We start from the raw sequence: 25,859 nt of genomic DNA, 5'->3' as shown, positions 1-25,859 counted from the left end.
CTGCATTGAGATTTCTTTGTATTATACTGATTTTGTGCTAGGTGTCTTATATAAAACCAACTTAGTTCTGTGAGAAGAGTTGTAAGTTTTTTCTATTTTAGGTTCCTTTTATAGACTGCAAAAGAACAAAAATAGCTTTTCTATCACAAGGCGGGTGGCAACGCACATTGAAAACGTAGATGAGCAATGTAATGTAAATGTAATGTTGGTAAAAAAAAAAAAAAAGAAAAAATTAAAAACCATATATGATGGAAATCTCTCCACATCCCTCCTCTAAGCTACTGAGAATAAGTTTATATAAGATCATTTATTTATCTCTCTATTCATGTATAAGTTTACATTTATTTATTTTAAGAGAGAGACAGTGCGAGCAGGGGAGGGACTCAGGGGGAGAGAGAGAGAGAGAATCTCAGGCTCTGCACTGTCATTGTAGAGCCCGATATGGGGCTAGAACTCATGAACCATGAGATCATGACCTGAGCCAAAGCCAAGAGTTGGGCGCTTAACCAACTGAGCCTCCCCAGGCGCCCCTGTATATTGGTCTGCATCTTTATGTAAGGTGATTTGCAAGTACCTACTTATCAGTAATATCCAATACTGTTATTTTTAATATAACCCTAGTAATGTAAGTGTAAAGAAATAATCAAGTTATATTTTCTTCATTTTGTCCTATAGTTTTTTAAGAGTAAGGGCAAACATTCACAGATCTGAATTCTGTGTTTGTGCTGGGGTCCAAGAGAATGCCTCCCATTGGAGACTCAGTAGAAAGACTCGTGGGGCTCACCATAGAGGTGTAATTATGACGAAGATTTGCTGCCGTCATGTGCTGAGGGTATATAATGGAAGGATCTCAGTGGGAAAAGACATTGAGAAGGTCTGGAAGAATCCATGGACAGCCTTTCTTAGGTGTTCACCATCCTTTGAGGGGTCACACAGAGCACCCTCTTCTCTTTGGAGAGAAGCTTCTGTCCCAGGGGGCTAGCTATACAGGCACTTTTTACCTAGCATGTACCAGAAGGAAAGTCATGTTATTTGCACTGATAGTCTAGGCATAGTAAACTGCCCTTATCACTGAGGGAGCCATGGCAACCCTCCTGAAATTCAGGTTCCCAGGGATTAGCTGTGCAAATAGGTCTTTCTTTCTTTCTTTCTTTCTTTCTTTCTTTCTTTCTTTCTTTCTTTCTTTCAATAAAAATTTCTTTATTTTTTAATTTACATCCAAGATAGTTAGCATATAGTGCAACAATGATTTCAGGAGTAGATTCCTTAATGCCCCTTACTCCGTTAGCCCATTCCCCCTCCCACAACCTCTCCAGCAACCCTCTGTTTGTTCTCCATATTTAAGAGTCTCTTATGTTTTGTCCCCCTCCCTGTTTTTATATTTTTGCTTCCCTTTCCTTACGTTCATCTGTTTTGTATCTTAAAGTCCTCATATGAGTCAAGTCATGATATGTATCTTTCTCTAATTTCGCTTAGCATAAAATCCTCTAGTTCCATCCATGTAGTTGAAAATGGCAAGATTTCATTCTTTATACATACCACATCTTCTTTATCCATTCATCCATCGATGGACATTTGGGCTCTTTCCATACTTTGGCTGTTGTTGATAGTGCTGCTATAAACATTGGGGTGGGGTGCATGTACACCTGTATCCCTTGGATAAATACCTAGTAGTGCAATTACTGGGTCAGGGTAGTTCTGTTTTTAATTTTTTGAGGAACCTCCATACTGTCTTCCAGAGTGGCTGCACCAGTTTGCATTCCCACCGGCAGGGCAAAAGAGATTCTCTTTCTCTGCATCCTTGCCAACATCTGTTGTTGCCTGAGTTGTTCATGCAAACAGGCCTTTCTAAGGAGAGTAGTCTTAGGATTGCTGTGTTAACCCTTTTTCTGTGCAGCACTAAAATTGTATTGAATATCAACTTTAACATTTCTGTCCTCAGAACTGTAGTAGGTGCATTTTAGTACACACCGTTGAATGTTCCCCACCATAGGGAGGCTGTGATAAGTGCTCTAGTGGTTGTATAGAAGAACTTTGTAACTTTGACCAGAGGAAAGATATTGGTAAGAATACGTTTGACTGTAACAGAAAAATACTTTAACTCTGAAATTTACTTTGTCTTATGTTAGTATAACCACTCCAGTTTTCTTTTGACTAATGTAAGCATGGTATATCTTATTCCATCCTTTTATTTTAACCTCTTTATGTCTTTGTATTTAATGTATATTTATTGCAGGCAGTGGTTTTGCTTTTTAAAAATCTAACCTGACAATCTTTGCCCTTATAATTGGAGTGTTTATAGGACATGTACATTTAATGTGATTAAGTCTTCCTTTGTTTTTTTTTTCCTTTCTTATTTGTGTCTGTTCTTTGTTTCCTTTTTCTTGCCTTCTTTTGGATTAAACATATTCTCTGATTCCATTTTATCTCCTCTTTGGATTATTACCTATAACTCTGTTTTGCTATTTTCTTGGTTGCCTTAGGGTTTATAGTATATATCATTTACTTATAGTCTACTTCCAGTGATAGTATAGTTTTATATATAATAAAAATGTGCTTTCATTTCCTTCCATTTGTCCTCTCCTGGACTTTGTGCTGTTGCTGTCATGCATTTGACTTTTACATGTGTTGTAAATGCCACAAGATATTGTTATTTTTGATTAAGCAGTCAACTCTCTCTTAAAGAGACTAAGTAATAAAATAAATATGTAGTTACCACTGTGATTATCAATTCTGATGTTCTTTGTTGCTTTGTGGAGATCCAGATTTTCACCTGCTATCATTTTCTTTGTGTCTGAAGACATACTTTAACTTTTCTTGCAGTGCAGGTCTGCACTTCAGTTTTGAAACATGTTTGGTAGATACAGAATTCTAGTTGACTTTTCCTCCCATTACTTTGTTTTTTAAATGTTTATTTTTGAGAGAGAGACACACACACACAGAGCAGGAGCAGAGAAGGGACATAGAGAGAGAGGGAGACACAGAATCCGAAGCAGGCTCCAGGGTCCAAGCCGTCATCACAGAGCCCGATGCGGGCCTGGAACCCATGAACCGTGAGATCATGACCTGAGTGAGCCTAAGTCATGTGCTTAACCAACTGAGCTACCCAGGCACCCCTCCTCCCATTACTTTAAGGATGTTGTGCCACAGTCTTCTTGCTTGTATTGTTTCTGGTGAACTGTTTGGCATCATCCTTATCATTGTTTCTCTTTACATGTCTGTTTACCTGTGTACTTTGAATGTTGTCACTGATTTTGGACAGTTTGATTATGTTATGCCTTGGTGTGATTTTCTTCATGTTTCTTGTGGTTGGTATTTGTTGAACTTCTTGAATCTGTGAGTTTATGGTTTTTATTAAGATTAGAATGTTTTTGCTAGGGTGTCTGGGTTGCTGGCTCAGTTGGTCATCTGGCTCTTGATTTTGGCTCAGGTCATGATCTCATGGTTCGTGGGATGGAGCCCTGCATTTATTGGGCTGAGTGCTGTTCTCTCTCTGCCCCTCCCCTGTACTCTTTTTCTCTCTTTGAGAATAAATAAAAACTTTAAAAAACTTAAACAAAACAAAACAAAACAGTTTTTGCCAGTTATTTCTTCAACTATTTCTTCTGTTCCTTCTATCTTTCCCCTTTTTTTTTTGAGGACTCCAGTAACCTTAATATTACACCATTTGAAGTTTTCCTACTGCATACTAATGCTTTTATTTCCCCATTTAAAAAATATTTTTTTCTTTGTGTTTCATTTTAGTTTCTATTTTTGTGTCTTCAATTTCACTTATCTTTTCTTCTATAATTTCTAATCTGTTAATCATATTCAATGTAGTTTTAATATCAGATGTTTTTGCCTTATGAAATTTGATTTGAGTCTTTTTAATATCTTCTTTATCTTTCCTAAGCTTTGTGAACATATTTAATACACTTATAAGAACTGTTTTAATGTCTTATTTCATAATTTTAACATCTGTGTCAGTTCTGGGTCTTCTTTTTTTTAAGTTTATCTATTTTGAGAGAGAGAGAGGGAGAGAGAAAGCAAGCAGGAGAGGGGCAGAGAGAGGAAGAGAGAGGGAATCCCAAGCAGGGTCTGCACTGTCAGCGCAGAGCCCGATGTGGGGCTCGAATTCACGAACCATGAGCTCATGACCTGAGTCGAAATCAAGAGTCAAACACTTAACTGGCTGAGCCACCCAAGCACCCACTGGGTCACCTTTTTTATTGATTATTAGTTTAGACTGTGATTTTTTGCTTCTTTGTGTACCTGGTAGTTTTTATTTGGATGTCACGCTTTGTGAATCCTACCTTGTTGGTTGCTGGGTTTTTCACAGTAGGAAGTCAGCACTTAGGGTCATGGGTCGTTTAGTGGCATCATGATGCCAAGTTGCCAGGTTCTTTCTGTCTTTCTGTCTTTCTGTTGTGCATCCACAGAATATTGGGCTCTTCCGTGGTCCCATTGTTCTCACAGTTCAATGAGAGTGGGCAGGGGCTTTGAGTATCATACGCTCATGATAATATTCAGAGACAGGAAAAAAATCTTTTGTTGATTATTATTTTAATTAAAGAAAACCTTTTCAAATGCTTTTCTCTACCCTAGCAGATTTCTTCTAACATCTCATTAATCAGAATTACCTCCTGTGTTTATATCTTAAACCAATAACCAGCAAAAGTGTTGGGGCAACCGCCATTTGATTAGACTGTGATTGTCCTCTGGGGCCATGGATGGTGCCTACTTCTCCTGAAGCACATTGCTGCTTAAGAGAGAGTGGATCTCTAAACAAAATTGAGATCTTTAGGAAGGAAGAAGGTGGAATGAAGGTTTTGTTGTTAACGAACAGTGTCTGTTCTTGGAAACTTAATTTGAGGGAACCTGGAAATATTTTAAAAGTAGGAATGATTAAAATAGTGTTTGGAAGGTGGGTAAATTTACCCAGCCGGCTAACCTAGGGAATTTAGACTAAGGGTCATCTTGAACACAGTTTTGGGGCATGTGGATTCTGGAAGAATGTCACACGTATGAGAATGGAGAAGAAGTAAGTAGGGTGGGAAATTAATGGGGAATGGGAAATGTCCTTAGTTTTGCATGCCAAGCTGATGAATTCTATTAATGAAGTTTTTTAAGAAGAAGAGCAGGATTAACAGATCTTAACCCTCCCAGCCTTTTGTTGTTAAATTGGAGAGGTTTACTTGAAGACAAAAATGTTTAGGATTTCTGCTGTAAGTAAAGGTCAATGAATGTAAGTTTCCGAATTTAGGTATTATGTGTGAAATGTAAAGATAGAATTTTTTTTAATTTTTTAAATGTTTTTATTTATTTTTGAGAAAGAGCATGAGTAGTGGAGGGACAGAGAGAGAGGGAGGGGGATACAGAATCCTAAGCAGGCTCCAGGCTCTGAGCTGTCAGCACAGAGACCGATGCGGGGCTCAAACTCACGAACTGTGAGATCATGACCTGAGCCAAAGTTGGACACTTAACCAACTGAGCCACGCAGGCGCCCCTAAAGACAGAATGTTTTACGGATAGAATGAGTTATATTTGATGATAGCGGAGTTACAAATATCTCTAGTTTCAAGTCTGAGCATATGGGAAGATCAGGAGTTTTGTTTTGGAGATGCTGAGCCTTAAACCCCATGAAAATTCTTTGGGACTAAGTGTCAAGGTTAGAACCATAGACAGTTTTCCTAACTAGCAGTGACAACAAATCAAACTGCTAAATAAGAGGCGAAAAGAAGGTGCAGGATTGACCTGGTCAATGTTCGGAGGAAGAAGTCCAGTGAAAAGATGGATATGACATAGAATAAAAGTTATAGGAAGTTTACTAGGAATTACTGAGTCTGGATTAATAGATTTAAGGACATATGGCCAACGATTTCGAAGGTGTTTTTGTATTATAAGGTTTTCTAAGGTATTTTCTAAATAAAACATAATTATCATGGGGGTGCCCGGGTGGCTCATTTGGTTGAATGTCTGGCTGTATTTCAGCTCAGGTCATGCTCTAACAGTTGTGAGATCAAGCCCTGTGTCAGGCTCTGTACTGACCATGGATCATGGTTGGGATTGTCTGTCTGTCTGCCTCTCTCTCTTTCCCACCTCTCTCTCCCTCTCCTTTTCCTCCTCTCTCTTCCTCTCCTTTTCCTCCTCTCTCTCCCTCCCACTTCCCTTCACCCCACCCCCACTCATGCTCTCAAAAAAAAAAAAAAAATTAAAAAAGGTAATTATTATATTTAATGGGCAAGAATCAGGAATCTTGACTTCTTATTCTATCTGAGATTGTTAGCTAATTTCATGTGACTTATTCAACAAGTCATGCTACCTCTCTCTACCCAGTTTCTTCATTTTGCACAGTGAGAAATGATCTCTTCAGTCTAAAATGCAAAGCTATAAGGAAGACATCAAAGATCAATTATGGATTATTTTGGTAGAATACGAAGTGCAAAGTATGGATACAGCAAGAAAACCCAAGATTTGACCTTGGAATGCTGTTAAGTATGTCTAGAACTAAAAATTGATGTATTTGTTTCCTTATGTCCTGCCAACTTGATTCTTAAGTTTTTATTTAGGAATTAAGTTGTGTGGAGCTGAGAGGAAACTGGAGATTTCTGTTTTAGAAAATTAAGGGTTTGATATGCTTGTTTTTGAAAAGATAGTTAATTAATCTTCTTTTAAAATTAAGTTTGATTTAAAGAAAATGAATTTACCCTTGTGATGGAGAGTGGTATTCTTTGATACTATAAAGAGTCTCTTTGATGTAAAATGTGGGGATGGGGGTGGAAAATAACCTGAACTTACATATACAGAAATATCTTTTGAAGGCTACATAGGAAACTGGTAAAATTCTTTGGCTCTAGGGAATTTCTCCTGTGTGGCTCTATACAGGGCTACTTTCCATTTTGTACCCCTTTAGAAAGTGTTGACTTTTCAACCACACTAATTATTTCAAAAATTAAAACACTACAGTAGCTTCTAATGTGTTCTGTTTTTGTAAAAATTTTGAAATGTTTTTATTTACTTTTAAGAGAGAGAGAGCACATGCATGAGTGCAGGAGGAGCAGAGAGAGAGAGGGAGACACAGAATCTGAAGCAGGCTCCAGGCTCTGAGCTGTCTGCACAGAGCCCGATGCGGGGCCTGAACTCGTGAACCATGAGAGAATGACCCGAGCCGAAGTCGGATGCTTAACCGACTGGGCCACACAGGCATCCCTCTAATGTGTTCTTGAAAATATATTTCAAAAGTGCATTTCTGTAGTTTTGCCCTAACATGTAAGCATTTTTCGATTTTTATGTGTTGTGTAATAGAGGAGTCCAACATCTTTCTCTCACACAGTGACAGCAAGTTTTTACTCCATTATCTATTGAAACCGCTCTTCTTTATTCCAGGCATTTGATATCTAACTCTGTCATCTAGTCCGTGTTCAATATGTCTAGATTGTCTCTAAGTTTTCTATTTTAATTGATTTTTATATTAATATATCCTAGTGACAATATCACACCACCATGGTTACTACAGCTTTCTAATAAGTTTCAGTATCTGGTAGAGCAAATACCACTTCCACCTCCATATAGAGCAGAGAAACTTCTCCCGCTGAAAACAACTAGAAGAGTTGGATAAAACATTTTTCCAAAGAAATATTAAAAAACATTAGAGGACTGTCAGAAACGTGAGGACTTGAGGGAGTGAGAGCCCGGAGGGAAGGATTAAGCCTTGAGGCCAGCCTGATGTTTACCTTTCCCCTTGGGGCGTTTATCCAGTTCATAAAAGACCAGGTGTGAGACTGGAAAACTGAGAAGAGATTCTGGCAGTCCATAGAGCTGGGAAGACAAAAGTAGGATTTAGGACTTTCATTTGGGATGCCTGAAGGCTGCATGAGAGGTTAGCAAATTATGACCGTGGATCAGTCCAATCTACTGCCTGTGTTTATATGGCCCACCAGGCGAGATAGTTTTTACATTTTTAAATAGTTAACAAAAATATCTTTTATAACATACGAAATTCCAAGTTTTTGTGTTCGTAAGTAGAGTTTTATTAATTTGCCTGTTACCCAGGCTTCCGTTGCATCACATTGGCTGAGTTGAGTTGTGGCTGCAGAGACCACATAGGCTTTGCATTGCTGTGGACCGACTAGAGATCACGGTGTCACGATTGTGTGTAGTTCATCAGTGTTTGATTGCCACGTGTATTGTCCCAGAGTCTTATTTATTTCTTTTATTACTGGTGCATCCTTAGCAAGTTAAGATAAGACAAAAAGAGAAAAGAGGGCTTCATATGTAGTGCTTTTGAGGCACAATGGAAAAAATTCCGTTGTTACCAATTAGATAACAAAGCGTTATATTTATTATGCTGGGACCCTATAGCTGAGCAAAGGGAATACTGTGTATGTCAACATTACCAGACTGAGCACTCATCAGACTGTCCCTAACTCACAGAAAAGTAATGATAGAAAAAAGACAATGAATTAAAATGGACTATGTCGTCACAGCAGGAATTCTTTACAAAAGTGAAAAATGAAAATGAGGCTTCAACTAAAGAAGTTTCTGAGTGGCCCATTTGTTAGCCAAGCACAGAAAACCATTTGTCTGATGTGAGTTAATTAAAATCATCTTTGACTTCAGCAAAGAATTGTGTGCATGGGAAATAAACTTAATCTTTCAGCAAAAATAGGTGTTTTGTTTTTTTTTTTAATGTTGATTTATTTGTGTGTGAGAGAGGGAGAGCAGGGGAGGGGCAGAGAGACAGAGAGGGAGACACAGAATCCGAAGCAGGCTCCAGGCTCCGAGCTGTCAGCACAGAGCCTGACGCGGGGCTTGAATCCACGGACTGTGAGACCATGACCTGAGCCGAAGTCGGCTGCTTCACCAACTGAGCCACCCAGGCACCCCAGCAAAAATAGTTTTAAAAGAAAAAAAATAGTTTTATGAGAAATACCAATAATCATTTTAAAAATGAGACGATTTCTAGTGGTTTTCTTAGGCTCTTGGTGTGTCAGTAGACGTTCGAGTACTGCTCAGTTGTTGATCCGGGGGGTTGATGCTGAATTTGTTTGAGACGATGGAAGATTTAGGCTTTATGAATTGTCTGCATAAAACAATTACAGAGAAAAGATTTTCAAAGAAGTTGAGAAAGCACTCTTTCCGTACAACCTGAAGTGGAATCTGCTAAGGTGTTACAGTTCACAGTGGTTAAAAAGTATGGAGCAGGAAAAGGGTTTAGTTGGACAAACTTACCAACTTGTTAAAACTTAATAGTGTTTAAAACCTGCACGTATTCATTATATTTATTCATCAGCAGGTACTTTGCATTTAATCTCTTGTGGTTTATTAAAATAATAGTGTTAATGGTGAGTTTCGTTTGCTCTTGTGGATGTCAACATCTGAATTCTAGGAATTTTTGTTAGAATTAGATGCTGAAAATAAGGAAATGCCCCACCATGCAGCAGCTTGATGACTCGGCAATGGTAAAGTTTTATTGCAGATTTTTGAATTTAGGATTCAGATTTTTTTCTGAGTAAGAAGATTTGCCTGTGGTCAAATACTTAATAGATTTGGAAGTTAACTTCTGCTGCAGAATTGAATAGTGTTTCCTGATGAGTTCAACCTAAAATTATAAGGCAAAGCACAGCTTTTATGTGAAACTGAAATTGTGGTAAAGTCATTTATACAACAGTTAGTGTTGTTTGAATCAGAAGTAATGTCAAGCTACTTTATACACTTTTTCATGCCATCATAATGTAAAATAACCAGAAACATCTCCATTCGCATATAATTTTGGTACAGAAATATTTTTCCAAACTCAAACTACAGTTCAGTAACAGTTTGTGGACCTCAAGGTAAGCACAAAGAAAATATTCAAATTTCAAAATCCATTTAACTAGGTAATTAAGAAGCTTCAGCCTCTCCTTTTTATTGAAAGTGATTATTCTGCAGTATAATGGCATGTTAAAAGCAAAGACCAAGAGACTTTAATAAAATTTTATAAATGCTTTTTAAATAAATGCCTTTCAAAGATGAATATGCTGAGATACAAATTATATGCTTCTGTGTCGATATCAGCATTTGACAGCACCTCTGTGTGAAAAGACTTTTTCCAAAGATGGATACATAGGGGCACCTGGGTGACTCAGTCGGTTTAGCGTCCAACTCTTGGTTTTGGCTCAGGTCATGATCTTGTGCTTTGTGCATTTGAGCCCCGCATCAGGCTCTGTGCTGACAGTGAGGAGCCTGCTTGGGATTCTCTATTTCTCTTCCTCTCTCCACCCCTTCCCTGCTTGCATGCTCTCTCTCTTTCTCAAAAAAACTTAAAGAAAAAGATGGATTTGTAAAATTTCATTGTGTATCATAAACATTTTACTGTCAGTTTTGAGGCTAGGGAAGAGTAGCTTTGAACTCCAGTAAAGTGAAACGTTATCCTCCCTCCAAATTTTATTCTTGGGGCCCCTGGGTGGCTCAGTTGGTTGAGCATCCAACTTTGGCTCAGGTCATGATCTCAAGGTACATGAGTTCAAGCCCCTTATCGGGCTCTGTGCTGACAGCTTAGAGCTTGGAGCCTTCTTCAGTTCTGTGTCTGCCTGTCTCTCTGCCCCACCTCTGAAAAAACAAATAAACATTAAAAAAAATTTTAAACAAAATGAAAGAATCAAATTCCATTCTTTCCATGAGTAGCCTGTACCTCCCCCCGCCAATCATACTCCATTGTTACCACAGTTGAATAATAATAGTTATAAAAATTTTATGAAAGTTTTTATTCTCTCTTGGTAGATAAGTCCTTGATAATATCCTTGTCCTTGATATATTATCCTTGACAATATCTTAAGTCCACATAATATCCTTGATTTTTGCTTCTTATTCCGCAAAGATGTCCCTAAAGTACTTGTTTTCTTGTGCTTTTCAGAAAAAGTTTGCTGCCATATTTTAATAACAAAATTCACATTTGTTATTGTAACCCTGATTTCCTTAGAAAAGTCTAAGTATTGGGAAGGAGTCAACCTTGCTATGGTGGGTATATGTATTTTAAATGTTGTCATTGGCCATAAATATCCTCAGTTGTTTTCCTTGGAGTGGTAGGCTCACTGTATCCATTCTTGAAGGAATATTTTTCAAATAATCAAGCCTCAGTGATCATTGTCAGTTTTCTTTGCCGGTAAAAATTGCGTGTCATGAAAAAAGCAGGTATTTCAGTTTACCAATCAAATGACCACAGAAGTGCCTTTTCCTCCGGAAAGCCTTCATACTTTGGTGCAGCAGAATGACTTAATGCTTTATTTCCCATTTTCTCACACAAATATTTAAAGGATGTGTATTTATGGATTGAAATTTTGAAATTTAATAATTTTACTGCTTCATTAGTGACAATTCTTTTTTTAAACTTTTTTTAATGTTTATTTGAGAGAGAGGGTGAGAGAGAGAGCTTGTGTGCGAGCACGTGTGTTTGCATGCAGGGGGAGGGCAGGGAGAGAGAGGGAGAGTGAGAATCCCAAGCAGGCTCCACGCTGCCAGCATAGAGCCCAGTGTGGGCTCAACCTCACAAACTGTGACATCATGACCTGAACAGAAATCAAGAGTTGGACGCTTAATCGACCGAGCCACCCAGGCGCCCCTTTATCAGTGATATTCTTAAATGAAACCAACATTATTTATTTTTAGTGCAATTGTAGAGCTAGTTGGGAATGTGATGACTGCTAGTACAGTTTAGTGCCGCTGCCTTGGTTACTGCAAAGGCACCAGGAGTTTTATCCCCCCATTGCTTTTGTACCACATGCAAATATCAACAGAATGAAAATGGTAACTAATGTCTTATTATGAACATAGCGTTGGCCTCATGGGTCCCTTGAAAATCAGGAATGTATTCACCTCAGAGGTCTGTAGACCCCACTTTGAGAACTCCCCCTTAGAAAAATATTTGCACATGTATGTCAGGATACATGTATGAGAATGTATAGGATAGTACTAAAAAACTTTAACGATAGCTGCAAACTGGAAGCAGTGTAAATTATTGGTAATTAGGTTGTGATGTGTGTATCCAATGAAAATGCATGAACTACAGGTACAGAAATCAAGTGTACATCCCACAAAGGTACGCTGGGTTGAAGCTAAGTCACAAAAAAATCCCATAGTATGCTTACATTTAAATGCAGTTCAAAACAAACATATCTAAATTATACTGTGTAGAGAAATTATGTAGCTAATTAAGATATCTGAAGAAAAACAAGAGATTAATTACTACAAAACTCATAATAGTGCTTACCTACGGGGACAGGTTTGGAATAATCCTATAAATGGTTTTACCCGCAGGATTCCTAATGTTACCCCATGTGTTGATACACAGATGCTCTCTTAATAATCCCTTACATTGGGGCTCCTGGGTGGCTCAGTCGGTTAAGTGTCCCAACTTTGGCTCAGGTCATGATCTCATAGTCTGTGAGTTGGAGCCCTGTGTCAGGCTCAGTACTGATTGCTTGAAGTCTGGAGCCTGCTTCAACTCTCCGTCTCCCTCTCTCTCTCTGCCCCTCCCCTGCTTGTGCGCGCACATGCACGCTCCTTCTCTCTCTTTCTCTCTCTCAAAAATAAAGTTAAAAATACATATAAAGATGATTGCTTACATTATAAAAATACACTTCTCTATGTGTGTGATGTTTCATAATAAAAGAAGCAAAGAGAATAGAAGCACGTCTCCTAACTTAATGTGTAAACTTAATGTGATTTTTTGAGATTCAAGTTTCAATAGGAAAAATAAAAATAAAAAGAGCTGTAAACATCCTTAAAGTAAAGAAAAACAAAGGGGTAGCAGCCCTTACAGATGTTAAAAACATACTGGAAACCTACAATTACAACCGTGGCATTAGATTCATAAATAGATTGCTAGAAGAGGATGGAAAGTCCTGATGTAGACCAAATACATAATAAAAAGTTACTTTATGGTAAAGATGTCATTTTAAATCATTATTAGTCCATTTTCTCCGTTGTTCAAGTTGGGTAGTCTCTCCATTCTGTTGTTAAGCCCTTTCAGTTCTTTATTTGTGCTCATACGTGTATTTTTCAGTTTTAGAGTTATTTGTTCTTCATGATGTCTCCTACTTCTTGGCCAAGACTTTGTTTCTTTGTTGAAACTTCATGTTTTTTTTAATTTGCATCCAGCTTGTTCATAATTTTTTGGTGAGGCAGTTTTATAACATATACTTTGAAGTATTTGGGAAGTACCTGTAACGTACATGTCGTCACATATATGTTCATATTTACTGATGATCTTTTCTCATTCCTGTTGAAATGGTTTCTATTATGGTATGACAAGTTATTTTTCGATTAAGCCCTTTATGTGTATAGTATTCTATTATGAAACTCTGTATAATATTTAATACTCCGCCCCCTTTTATCTGAAGCAGGTTTTGGCCAAAACGGTGCTTTGGGGGTAAATAACAAAAGGCGCAACACTGCTTTGTTACTCCCAGGTGTGTGGGAAGTTACTCCAGTGAGGGGAGGGGCCTCTAGTAACTACTGCACAAGGGAGAGAGTTTATAGACCCTCCTCTATGCTTTGCTGATGTCACCCTGGCTTAGAAGTTTCTTGCTTTTCAGTTGGTCCCCACTGACACTCCCGTGGGAGTAGGAGGGTGGGCTTGTTAGCCGTGGGCAGTGCTTTAAGTTCCAATTCTCCAGTGGGTGTCCCCTGCCACCACCCCAGTGGGGAGGGATAGGGTTAGGGACACCTCGTTTTCACTGTGTGGGTGTTCAGCTCCAGGTTCCCTGCCTTCTCTCCGCTCATACGATGGAAGGAGGAGGCCTTGTTCCTGTCCAGTGGGTATGAATGTCCTGGTTCTCAATCCAGCCTTCTCTGATACTGCCCTGTCTGATGGGGGGAGGGGGTGTCTGGGTTCTCGTTGGCTTTTGCTGACGGATGTAGGATTTGGGTTCCTTTTGGCTCAGAGAGGTTGGTCATCATCTAACAGTTTTCTGTCTTGCTAGACTGCTGCTTTCCCACTCTTTTGTGTAGAGACAGCAGGTATTTCTTGGTTCTTTCTGTTGTGTATCTGTTAGTGTTTCTGGTTCTTGGCTTCTTTAGCACCTCCTCTTCTGTATACGAATCAGAAAGTAAACCTAGGGAAGTTATACTTTTTCATTCTTCGGTGCCTGAGGCCCTAGGTGGCCTGCCACCTTCTGGGTACCTTTTTTTTTTTTTTTTTTTTCTTAATTTAAGGGGTGGGGTTGGGCAGGTGAAGAGAGAAAGAATCATAAGCAGGCTCAGTGCTCAGCACAGAGCCCCATTCAGGGCTCGATCCCACGACCCTGGGATCATGACCTGAGCTAAAATCAAGAGGCAGATGTTCAACAGACTGAGCCACCTGGGTGCCCTGTCTCTCTACCTTTTAATGTCTTCTTGTGTTTGTCTTCTGTGTTGTATTCAAGGTCTGTGGCTGTACTGTGTGTGAAATGTCGGTGAATCTCCTCATTTTGTCTGGAGGTGGAAGCCTGCATTCAGTTTTGAAGACGTTTTCCCCCTGAATACATAGTTCTGGGTCGATGTGTTCTCCTTGGAGCATTTACTAGAGGTTCTTGCATTATTTCCTGTCTTCTGTTGTTTCTAATGAGAAATGAGGTGTCCTTAGTAGCGTTACTCCCATGTATATAATGTTCTGATTATTCTCTCGGTGCTTTCAGGATTTTCTCTTTATCTTTGGTTTTCAGCAGTCTGACTAGGATGTGCCTAGGTGTGATTTTCTTTGTATTCTTCCTGCTTGGGGTTTACTGAACTTCTTAAAACTGTAAGTTGATTTTTTTTCACCAAGTTTATAAAAAGTTTGACCTTTATTTCTTATTTTTCTGTCCCATTTTCTGTCTCCTTTTCAATTACATGCAACTTCAATTACGTGCATGTTATTACCAGTGGTGTTGTCCCACTGGTTACGGAGGTTCTGTTAATTTCTTTTTTGATAATCTTAGCTTCCTCGGAATGGATAAATGATTCATTTAATTTCAAGGTCACTGACCATTTTCTCTGTCGTATCTGATCTGTTGTTAAACCCATCCATTGACATTTTTACCTCAGTTCATAGTTGTAGAATTTCCATTGGGTTTTCACTTTATAATTCTCACGTCTCTTTGATTACGCTGCTCCTGGCTGTGACCGGCCTTTTCTGTATGTTATCGAGCGTGCTTCCAGTAGCCGCGTTAAGGTCTTTCTGCATCTTGGCATTTTCTGTTTGAATATTCTTTTTTTCTTCATCATGGGTCCCATGTTCTTGTTTTTGGCTTTTCACATGTGCAGGGATTTTATTGTAGGCTGCACATTTTAGGTGATGGGTTACCAATACTGGATTCTCTTACGTTATTCTGTTCAATGGCAAGGTGTGTTCTGGAAGACTTTTATTATGGCTGTACTTACACTTCAGACTAGATCATGTCAGCCTTTGGCGTCAGAAATCTGTGCTGAGTTCTTTTTGCAGTTCAGGTGGTGCTTTCCCTGAGCTGCTCAGAGTCTCTCTGTGAAGGTACATTTTAGGGGGACAAGAGAAGTGTAGGAGTTTATTCTGATCTGGGCGCTCCCTCCTTTCAAGGGTTTCCCTCAGTTTCCATTCTCTCTAGCACTGAGGATGTCCTCTGTCTTCTCGCCTCAGTAAGACTGCAGCTTTCTGTTTGAGGTCTGGTCCCACTCTCCCCCTTTCTGTGCTCGTGAGGAAATACCCTTAGCTAAAAATATGTTTAAACACAAATCTTAGCCAGTGATGTGTTTCATCCAGGCATCAAATGTCCTTCCATCCCATCTTGCTTTTAGTTGTTCATAAGTGACTGCCAGTATACTTAATTGAGATTTTACAAGTTTTATTTTTAAGAAAGTTAACTCTGATACTAGTCTGTCTGTGATTCATTACCCAATAAATTTGGAGGTTCTTTTTCTGTGTGAGAGTCATTCTTTTAAGGTATATTTTACATACGACAAGTTGAATATGTTTTGAGAGGTATATACAGTCATATATGTATCATAATCAAGATACAGACTATTTCCTTCATCCCAAAATGTTCTCTTATGACCCTTTGTGTTCTGTCCCTCCTATCATTCTAGCTCCAGCAGTGACTGATTTGCTCCTCTTCCTTAGTTTTGCCTTTCCCAGATTAATATATGAAGGGAATCATATAGTATGAAATATTTCCTGTCTGGCTTTTGTCCTTAACACAGTGGTTTTGAGATTCATCCATTCACCAGCTGAAAGATTTCTTACTCATTGTGGCTATTATTTATAAAGCTGCTATGAACATGTATGCAATATGATGTATCTTTTTGGTTTCTTGTGGAAATAATTAGAACTGAAATTGCTGATTTCTTGGAAAGTATGTTTAACTTTGGAAGATAGTTTGACAGTTTCTTCAAAAGTATTTGCCTATTTTTCTAATACTACCAGTAAGATGTGAGAGAATTCCATTTGCTCTCCATTTTTCTGGGACTGGTTATTGTCAGTGTTTTCTAACTTTCAGCCATTCTGGTTGGTGTTTAATAATATTTCATTGTGGGCTTGATTTTTGTATTTCCTGATGAGAAGTGAAATTGAACATCTTTTTTTTTTTTTTTAGTGTTTTCATTTATTATTTTTTATTATTTAATTTTATTTTTTTTAATTTACATCCAAGTTAGCATATAGTGCAATAATGACTTCAGGAGTAGATTCCTTAATGCCCCTTACCCATTTATCCCATCCCGCTTCCCACAACCCATCCAGTAACCCTCTGTCTGTCCTCCATATTTAAGAGTCTCTTATGTTTTGTCTCCCTCCCTGTTTTTATATTATTTTTGCTTTCCTTCCCTTAGGTTCATCTGTGTCTTAAAGTCTTCATATGAGTGAAGTCATATGATATTTACCTTTCTCTGACTGACTAATTTTGCTTAGCATAATACCCTCTAGTTCCATCCTTGTAGTTGCAAATGGCAAGATTTCATTCCTTTCGATTGCCGAGTAATACTCTGTTGTATATATATATATATACCACATCTTCTTTATTCGTTCATCCATCGATTGACATTTGGGCTCTTTCCATACTTTGGCTATTGTCGATAGTGCTGCTATAAACATTGGGGCGCATATGTCCCTTCGAAACAGCATACCTGTATCCCTTGGATAAATACCTAGTAGTGCAATTGCTGGGTCGTAGGGTAGTTCTATTTTTAATTTTTTGAGGAACCTCCATACTGTTTTCCAGAGTGGCTGCACCAGTTTGCATTCCCACCAGCAGTGCCAAAGAGATCGTCTTTCTCCGCATCCTCGCCTACATCTGTTGTTGCCTGAGTTGTTAATGTTAGCCATTCTGACAAGTGTGAGGTGGTATCTCATTGTGGTTTTGATTTGTATTTCCCTGATGATGAGTGATATTGAGCATTTTTTTCATGTGTCAGGTGGCTATCTGGATGTCTTTTGGAGAAGTGTCCATTCATGTCTTTTGCCCATTTCTTCACTGGGTTATTTGTTTTTTGGGTGTTGAGTTCGATAAGTTCTTTATAGATTTTGGGCACTAACCCTTTATCTGATATGTCCTTTGCAAATACCTTCTCCCATTCTGTCGGTTGCCTTTTAGGTTTGCTTGAAATTGAACACCCTTATGTACTTACTTGCCAATTTATATCTTCTGGGAAGTGTCTGCTCAAATCTTTTGCATGCATCCCTTTTTCCAACTGATTGTTGAGTTAAAAGAGTTCTTTGTATATTCTTCATAGAAAGCATTTGTTAGAGATGTATTTTGTGAATATTTTTGCCTCATTTGCGACTTGTTTTCTCAAGAGCAGAGGGTTTAATTTTGATGAAGTTTGTCATTTGTCAATTTGTAAATGTTTTCTTTCATGGATTATGCCTGGTATGCTTTATATAAAAATATTATTTCATATTCCAAAGATACCGTAAGGTTATTCATTCATCTTATACTTAAATTACATGTGTGATATAAGGTGCAAGGTTCTTTGTTTTCCATGTGGGTATTCAGTTGTCCTGGCGACATATTCTAAAAGACTATCATTCCTCTGAATTATCTTGATTCCTGGTCAAAAATAAACTGCACATAGGAAAGATATTTTTCAAAATCACGCATTCATATTGATATTTTTCAGTTTAACTCAGTAGGTTTTTATAACGTATCTTAAAACATTTTTTTAAGCTTATTTATTTTGAGAGAGAGCATGAGTGTACAAGTGGGAGAGTGTACAAGTGGGAGAAGTGTACAAGAGGGGAAGAGAGAGAGAATCCCAAGCAGGCTCTGCACCGCCAGCGCAAAGCCTGATGCAGGGCTCAAACCCGCAAACCGTGAGATCATAATCTGAGGCGAAGTCAGATAGTCATTCAACTGAGCTACCCAGGCACCCCTAAAAAATGTTTATTCCATTATCTAATCTATAATTGTATCTTCTTTCAAATTTAGTTAATTTTTTCTCTAACTGAAAAAATTACTGAAAGAAAAAGGAAAATTATTGTTTATTTTGTGTATCAATTTAAAAGAAATCCAAAGGGGGTGCCTGGCTGGCTCAGTCGAAGCAACGGGTGACTCTTGATCTTGGGGTTGTGGGTTTGAGCCCCAGTGTGAGCCCCACATTCGGTGTAGAGATTACTAAAAATAAATAAATAAGTAATATAAAAGAAATTCAAATAAACATCTAAAGCTAGTAGATCAGTAATGAGATTTAATATTTTCATTGCTTTTTGCCATCATCTTTTGACCCTATTTGCTGTGATGATGTAAATACTGTTGAGACATCATTCAGCTGCTACAAGCATTTTAGTTTATGTCAATATTTTTACTGATGCTACTTCTGTGATAATAATGTTTGCCAATGTGCATCCTTGGGGAGTAGCATGTTGTCAGTGGGCAGTAGTGAAAGTCTCCTCTGTCACTTCTCTGTGAGACAGGCGGAAAACAGTTTGGTTTCCAAAGTCAGGTACAAGAGTTTCATTCATCCAGAATCTGGTTCACCTGTATTCACTCTGTGTGTGGATATATTTAACTTTTATAAATATAACTTCTGTTTGGATACCCTCATTCTATTGGGTAGTTTTAAATGTGGGTTAAATCTAATCAACATCAAAGCTTTGAACCAAAGACCATGCAAATATATCTGTTCTTATGTTCCTAAAGGACATGATTTAAATGCATCCAGTTAACATTAATCATCCTATGTTTGTGTTTACTTATACTTGTAAAAGCTTTTAAATTCTTTTTGAAGTTTTTAACTCTTCTAGAATATACCGTGCTATCTTACTAACTCTAATAATCATGTTAAACTTACGTTGAAATTAAAATGTTTCACATATCCTAATTTTCAATCAGTCTTATTGTTACAGCATGATTGATAATGTACTGCTCACTTTGGGCTCTTAGTAATAACCAAATAATAGACGGTTTATGTGGTAGATATAGGCATCCTTTTCCTTCCCCATTTTCCTGTCTGTTGTTGTTGTTGTTGTTGTTGTTGTTGTTGTTGTTGTTTTTGGAGGGGGCATGCTAAGGACAAATATGTTAGAATTAGATTTACAGTGCATCATTCATCCATAGGATTCTCTTAGCCGATACCTTAATATACTACGGGGTAGTGGAGAAGAATAAACTTTAATCCAGCTATCCATACCATCAGGTGGGGTACTAGTATATAGAATTTCATGTGAGAAATAAAAGGGCAAATATTTTCCCTTGACAAGTTAGTCTTTGCCTAAAGTTCTTTTAATTTTCTCAAAATCTTTTTACTGAAGTATGATACATACACAGCAAAATGTACTTATGATAGGCATACATTTCTAAAAACACCCCTAAGATCAATTCCCGTAAACTGAGCTCAGTTCAAGAAACTAGTAGTAACACCCCAGAAATTCCATTCATGCCTCCTTTTGGTCACTGCTTTCCGCTCCCCAAAGGCAAGTATTAATATCACTAATAACGTTATAAATTAGTCTTGCCTGTTTTTACATTTATAAAACTGGACTCATACAATAAGTACTGTTTTCTTTTTTTACATATCATTATGTAAAACCAGCAACTAACCAAATTGTTGTAATTGTCATTCATTTTATTCTCATGGCTGGGTGGGAGTATTCTGTTGTCGGAGTACTGAGTTTATGCATTTTACTGTTGGGCATTGGGGCGTTTTAATTTGAGAGTATTAAGAATTGTGTTTTATGTACATTCCAGTGTATTTCTTTTGGTAGTCAGTGAGGATTAATATTTTATGGAATTCAAATCCCAAAGTGACTACCTCCTTTCCTTATAACCTAAGTGAGAGTGAGGATGTAAGCGAGACAAAATATTCAGTGTGTTCCTGTAGTCACTTAGTGGAATTTGCATTAATTATCCATATCGAACTAATTAGGAATTCCTCAGATTCAATTCCTCTTTCACTTCCTGGCTTTGTAAGGGTGGGCAAGGAATTTGACATCACTGAGCTTCATTTGTAAAACGATAGAATGGTATCCACCTAAAATGGTGGCTTGAATAAAGTATTTCTTATAAGGTGCTTGGCCTGGTTATGTTTCATTGGCCAGCTTTGTGTCTTCCCTAAATTATGTGAGTCTGTAACATGTCATTGTCTATTTTTAGCTTGTATTCATTTTTGTAACTTATAAGCTTTACTTCTATATATCCGGGATACCAGACATTTGTAATTCAAATTGCAGGTTATTTAAAAAAATTTTTTTTGGTCACTTGATTTTTTTTTCTGAGATAAGTATGGTTTTCACCATATAAAAGTTTTAAAGTTTTATGTACTCAAAGTTATTCATGTTTTTGTTTATGGTTCTGTTGGAGATGATAGCTATCATGGGTATTTGTTTAGGGCTTCTGATTTATGCATGTTGCTATCAACTAGAGAATTTACCGTTTCCTTGACCCAACTGATGGAGGGCACGTTTGTGTACTCAGAATGCTTGGCTCGGAAATGCTCATCTCAGGAGAGTCTATCTTAGGTTTTGCAGCTTCATTACTACGTTCGGGCTTAAAATATTTACTCTTTGGTTTCATAGTTTTGAGTAAAGCCATTGTGTAATGTAAGTGTTCTATGAAAAATTTCTTAAAAATACGCTACTGATTTGGCAGAGACCTAACCCACAGGGCCTTGTGAGCTATTGCTGTATAACAAATCACCATAAATTTAATGGCTGGAAACGGCCCCTGTTGATGAGGTCACACTTGTGTAGGTCAGAGGCTTAGGCAGGCTCAGTGGTGCTCTTTGCTTAGGGTCCTACAAGATGTCTACCATTCTGGGTGCTTATGCAGAGGCCCTGAGGAAGAATAGTCTTCTAAACTCATTTAGGTCCAGGTAGAATTCAGTTATGTGCAGTTGCAGGACTGAGGTCACCATTTCTTTATTGGCCATTTGGCCTGGGGTTGCCGTCAGCTCACAGCCGCCACTCCTGCACCTCGCATGTGGCTCCTTTTGTCTTCAAAGACAGCAGTGATGTAGCGAATCCTCACTGGCTTTGAGTTTCTCTGACTTTCCTTTCTGCCACCAGCTGGAGAAAACTCTGCTTTTAAAGGAACTGTGTAATTCGAATAGACTAATCTCTTCCTTGATTAATTCAGCATCAATTGATTAGCAGCCTTAATCACATCTGCAAAAATCCGTTTGCCATGTAAAATACTATAATCGCTGGCATGATATTTCATCATATTTTCTTTACCAGTCTCTGGATTAGGGTGAGACATCTTGGGGTGAGAGTGGGGAATGCAGGCTTTTTACGAGTGTGCCTAACACACGCCATATTGAGGAGTTTTGGAACTGATCCAGAGGTATCAGGGACCCCCTTAAAAAGACCATTGTGACAGCAGTGAGGAAGATGGGTCAGAAGGGAAAGATAGTGGCAGGAGAAAAATCTCATTCATAGCAATGTCCATTTTGTAATGTACAATTTTGATTTTGTAATGTTATTTAATTCCTTTCTTCTCTCTCTCTCCCTCTTTTCCTTTTCCTTTATCCTTTCCCTTTCCCTTTCCCTTTCCCTTTCCCTTTCCCTTTCCCTTTCCCTTCCCTTTCTTTTCTTTTTTAGCAGATGTTTCAATCAGAAATGTATGTTTGATAGTGTACAAACCAGAATAATTAACTGGGCCAGAACAACAACAGATCACTAATTAAGATAGTCATTTAAGCCCATTTATATATAAAATGTTTTGATAGATTGATTTTTATTTCAGTTCTCTTTTAAGCATATTTTTCTAAAGCAAGCACTAATTCTTTTGGTAGAGACCTGAATCTCATTAATAACATCTTCCTAAACGTGGTATTAGGGTGGGTTTAACTTCCTGAGATGTCTAATCGTATGCGTTATATGTTGATTCTTACTGGCTCCAGTTTTTAAATTTAGCTTCATTTATTTTTATTCTTTGGTCTCGAGTTTTGCATTTTTCAAGCTCTATTTTTTTTCTTAACCAAATTTGCCACTTCTCAAAGATTTTGACATGTTTCTTATTCAATCATTTCAAAAATAATATGTTCTTTTCCTTTGATTTAAAATTTTCTGGTGGATAGATTTTGAGTTTATGTTGTGAATTCATAATTACTAATGTATTAGGGTTAGGACACACCTGCTTTTATGAATACGACATAGGAAATATTTGAATTTTTGAATTTATAGACATTTTAATGAATTTAAAAGAATTCTATGTACATTTAAATATATATTCTCTAGTTTGGGATTATGGAGCTCTGTGTTTCTGTGTGTAAATTAGAATCAAACTTGATTGTTACTGAATTCTTTATCATTATTTCATATCTGTGTATAGCTTTGTTTCTGAGAGCTATATTAAAGTCCAATTTATTCATATACATATTTCAGTTTTGCTTTTATATGTCAAGGAAATTCATATTAGGTATGTAAACTTTGATGACTGTTACTCTGTTGGAATTTTTAACATATGACTTATTTTAATGTGAACTTTATCTTTGCCCTTTGCTTTTTGGTTTGGATCCAGGTTTCTTTGCTGTAGCTGCTTTCTTTTTGATAATATTTGTGCTTTTCCCTCCAGCTCTTTGTTTTTGAATTTTCTGTGTCACTGCGCTCATACACACACGTTCCTATGTATGTCACTGTACCACACACACACACACACGCACACGTTCTATACACACAAACATGTGTATACGTGTGTGAATATACGTACACACACCCGTACACGTAAATAAAATTTATGTGTATATACAAAATATGTTTTGCATATTTTGAAAGTTGCTGTTTTTTAATTGGGAATTTAACCTGTTTACATTTATTATCCATGGACTTAAATGTTAACTTAGCACGTATTAAAATTTTAGCTTCAAATTATTTTTTTATAGACCTTGGAAGATACTGCTTTTCTTTGTTTTTGCATTCAGTATTGCTAGTGAGAAGTAACGACTGATTTTCCTTTCTTTGTAGATGACCTGTTTTTTGTGAGGCTATTAGAATTTTTCCTTTATCTTTATCATCTTAAAATTTTGCCAGTATTTCTGAGTGTGAGACATTTTAATCCAAAGTGGGTATTATCTATTTAGGAGGGCAATGTGACAGGTATTAAGAGACGGTGCTTTTGTAGTGATACAGACATCAGTGGAACAGAGATAAGGACTCGCTTAGCTCCCTCACCTGTTAAATGAAATTATGCTTAATAAATGTTAGCTCTTATTACTAGATATTTTTATAAATTTTCTTTTAGAGTAATTTCTCTGATTATAATCCTATTTTCTTCTGGTACTCTTGCTAAAGAGACATTGGACTTTGTGGATCAGTTTCCCATGTCATTTTACCTGTTTTTCTTCCTTTCTGTCTTCATTCTTTACTCTGCATTCTGGGAGGACCCCAGCTGACTTACAAGAAGAAAAATTGGGTAAAGGTCAAAAAGTTTGATATATGGAAAACTTGATAATATTTGATGTTTCTTAGAGCACTCATCCCATTGCCATGGTTGATACGGAGTAAATACTTGATAATTAATTGAACAAGCTTTGGAATATCCTCAAGTCTTATGTTACTGTTTCATAACTCATGTTTAACCTTAATCTCTGAAATTTTGTTGATTCTGTTCTGTTTTGTATTATAGATTTATTTTGAGAGAGCCTTTCTTATTTCAGTCTAGTGAAATAAAAGTTTTGGAAGCTTCTCAGACTTAACAGTTGGCAATGTGAACTCTAATTGAGAGTTTCTTCTTGGATGTGTTCTTGGACAATTGTCAAAAGATACTATAACACTTTTCTTTTTCTCTCTCCCTCTCCTCTTTTTCTTTTTTAATGATTGAAATGTAGAAAAAACAAAATGCTATTTAGGAGTTTTAAATATTGATTCAAATAAATTGTTCAGTTGATAAACCACTTAACAACTATTTATTCTTACCTCCCTCTCCCAAAATGTTAATTAGCTTTGTAATTGTTACTTAGTTTATAATTTGTTACACTTCTAATATGAATTGTACAAGAATGCTGATGTTAGAGAAGTTCCCTGTGGAAATTTATTCTTTCATATTTTATACAATTTCACAAATGCTTTTTATTTGGTTTAGAAAGATCTATTCCAGCATATATATAAAGTATACATTTTGTTTCAATGCCAAATGTCTTTCATTAGCTATGTAATTATAACAGATGGGCTTGAAGCGTTCACTTAAATGCAGTTAGTATTTTATTTCCCTTCCTTTATTCCCTGTTATCTTTATGTTATTGTAAATTAGTATGTTGGATACATTCCAGAGCTTCTCATAGTAGTTTAGCTAATGTCACGTAATATTTTCCATTGCAAATGTGATTAAGAGAACATGTTGATGTTTCTAAAATGATATAGACATTGGGAAAAGGATCAATTTAAATTATTTTGTTTCCTTATTATGCACTTAAATAAAAGTCATTATATTTTATTTGCCAAAATTATTTTTAGTGCAAAAGGCTCTGTACAACTTGCCATATGCTATAAAAATAACGGATTTTAGCAGTTTAGCTGAAATTATTTTGTTATGTTTATGAGTTAATATAAAAACTTTTTAATGATCAGTTGGACACATAAATGCACTTTCCTCCTTCCACATTTTCTTGGTCTTTCCAGTATGACACAAGGATACTCAGACTACTTAGATGTTACACATGTTGTTAACTCTAGGTTCTGCTAATATACTAAACAGATACCCTGAAAGGTTATGACATAAAAGTAAGTTTAGAAAAAGCTGGTTGTTACAGTTTATCAGTGAAGAGAATTAAGGCTTTATTTCTTCCTTTCAATGAAGTAACACCTCTAAGTATAACAAGAGAACTGAAATGTGTATTAGTCTGTGGACTTGTGGACATGACATACAACTGAAATGCCACAACGATAGGTAGTGTTTATGAGTTACTTAGAAGCTACAGACATCTGTTGACTGTATTCAGAATGTGTAGAAGACTCATCATCAAGAGACACTGAACTTGGTTATATTGGTGCAATGCCATGGACTGATGGTTTTAAGGAAGAATTTGATGGCACCTTATATAAAATGCTTAAATTAATCACAATTGTAAAACGGTGGTGTTCTCTGATAGACTGGCAGAGTGTGGACTAGGTGTATCAGCATGTGAAGATCATCCTAGTAATGGTACCAACTTCCTCTGTTTCACGAGGCTCAGTTTTACCCCACGGTGCCCCATTTGGCTTCAGTTGTTTGTTGGGCTGTTCGTGAACCACACTTACCGGTGAGGTTACTAGCGGTGGAGTCCCATTAGCGCATGCGCATACGAGCACCTGTTTATTAGGACCTTTCTGTGGCCAGCAGCGTTCACAGTGCTACGGCTGCAGAGGTCGCGTAGTCTGGTGCCTCTGCTTAAGGATCCTGGACGGGGGGGAAAGAGAAGACAAGTGAATGATTCTCATGCAGTGGCACGAATGCTAAAACGGAAGCCTATACGGGATAGATGGCTGGGCGTCTGCAGAAAGA

At 37.3% G+C, this 25,859-nt stretch overlaps 1 protein-coding gene across 1 annotated transcript in view; it reads left to right on the top strand.

Annotated features, from left to right (window-relative positions):
- Positions 1–25,859, top strand: part of KMT2C (lysine methyltransferase 2C) — a 284,438-nt gene that overhangs the window by 128,856 nt on the left and 129,723 nt on the right.

The sequence above is a fragment of the Panthera pardus genome, unplaced genomic scaffold (assembly GCF_024362965.1).
Source record: "Panthera pardus isolate Hobbes unplaced genomic scaffold, ASM2436296v1 HiC_scaffold_9, whole genome shotgun sequence".
Lineage (NCBI taxonomy): Eukaryota > Metazoa > Chordata > Mammalia > Carnivora > Felidae > Panthera > Panthera pardus.
Note: the sequence above shows the minus strand (reverse complement) of the source record. Positions and strands in the feature narration are given on the sequence as shown.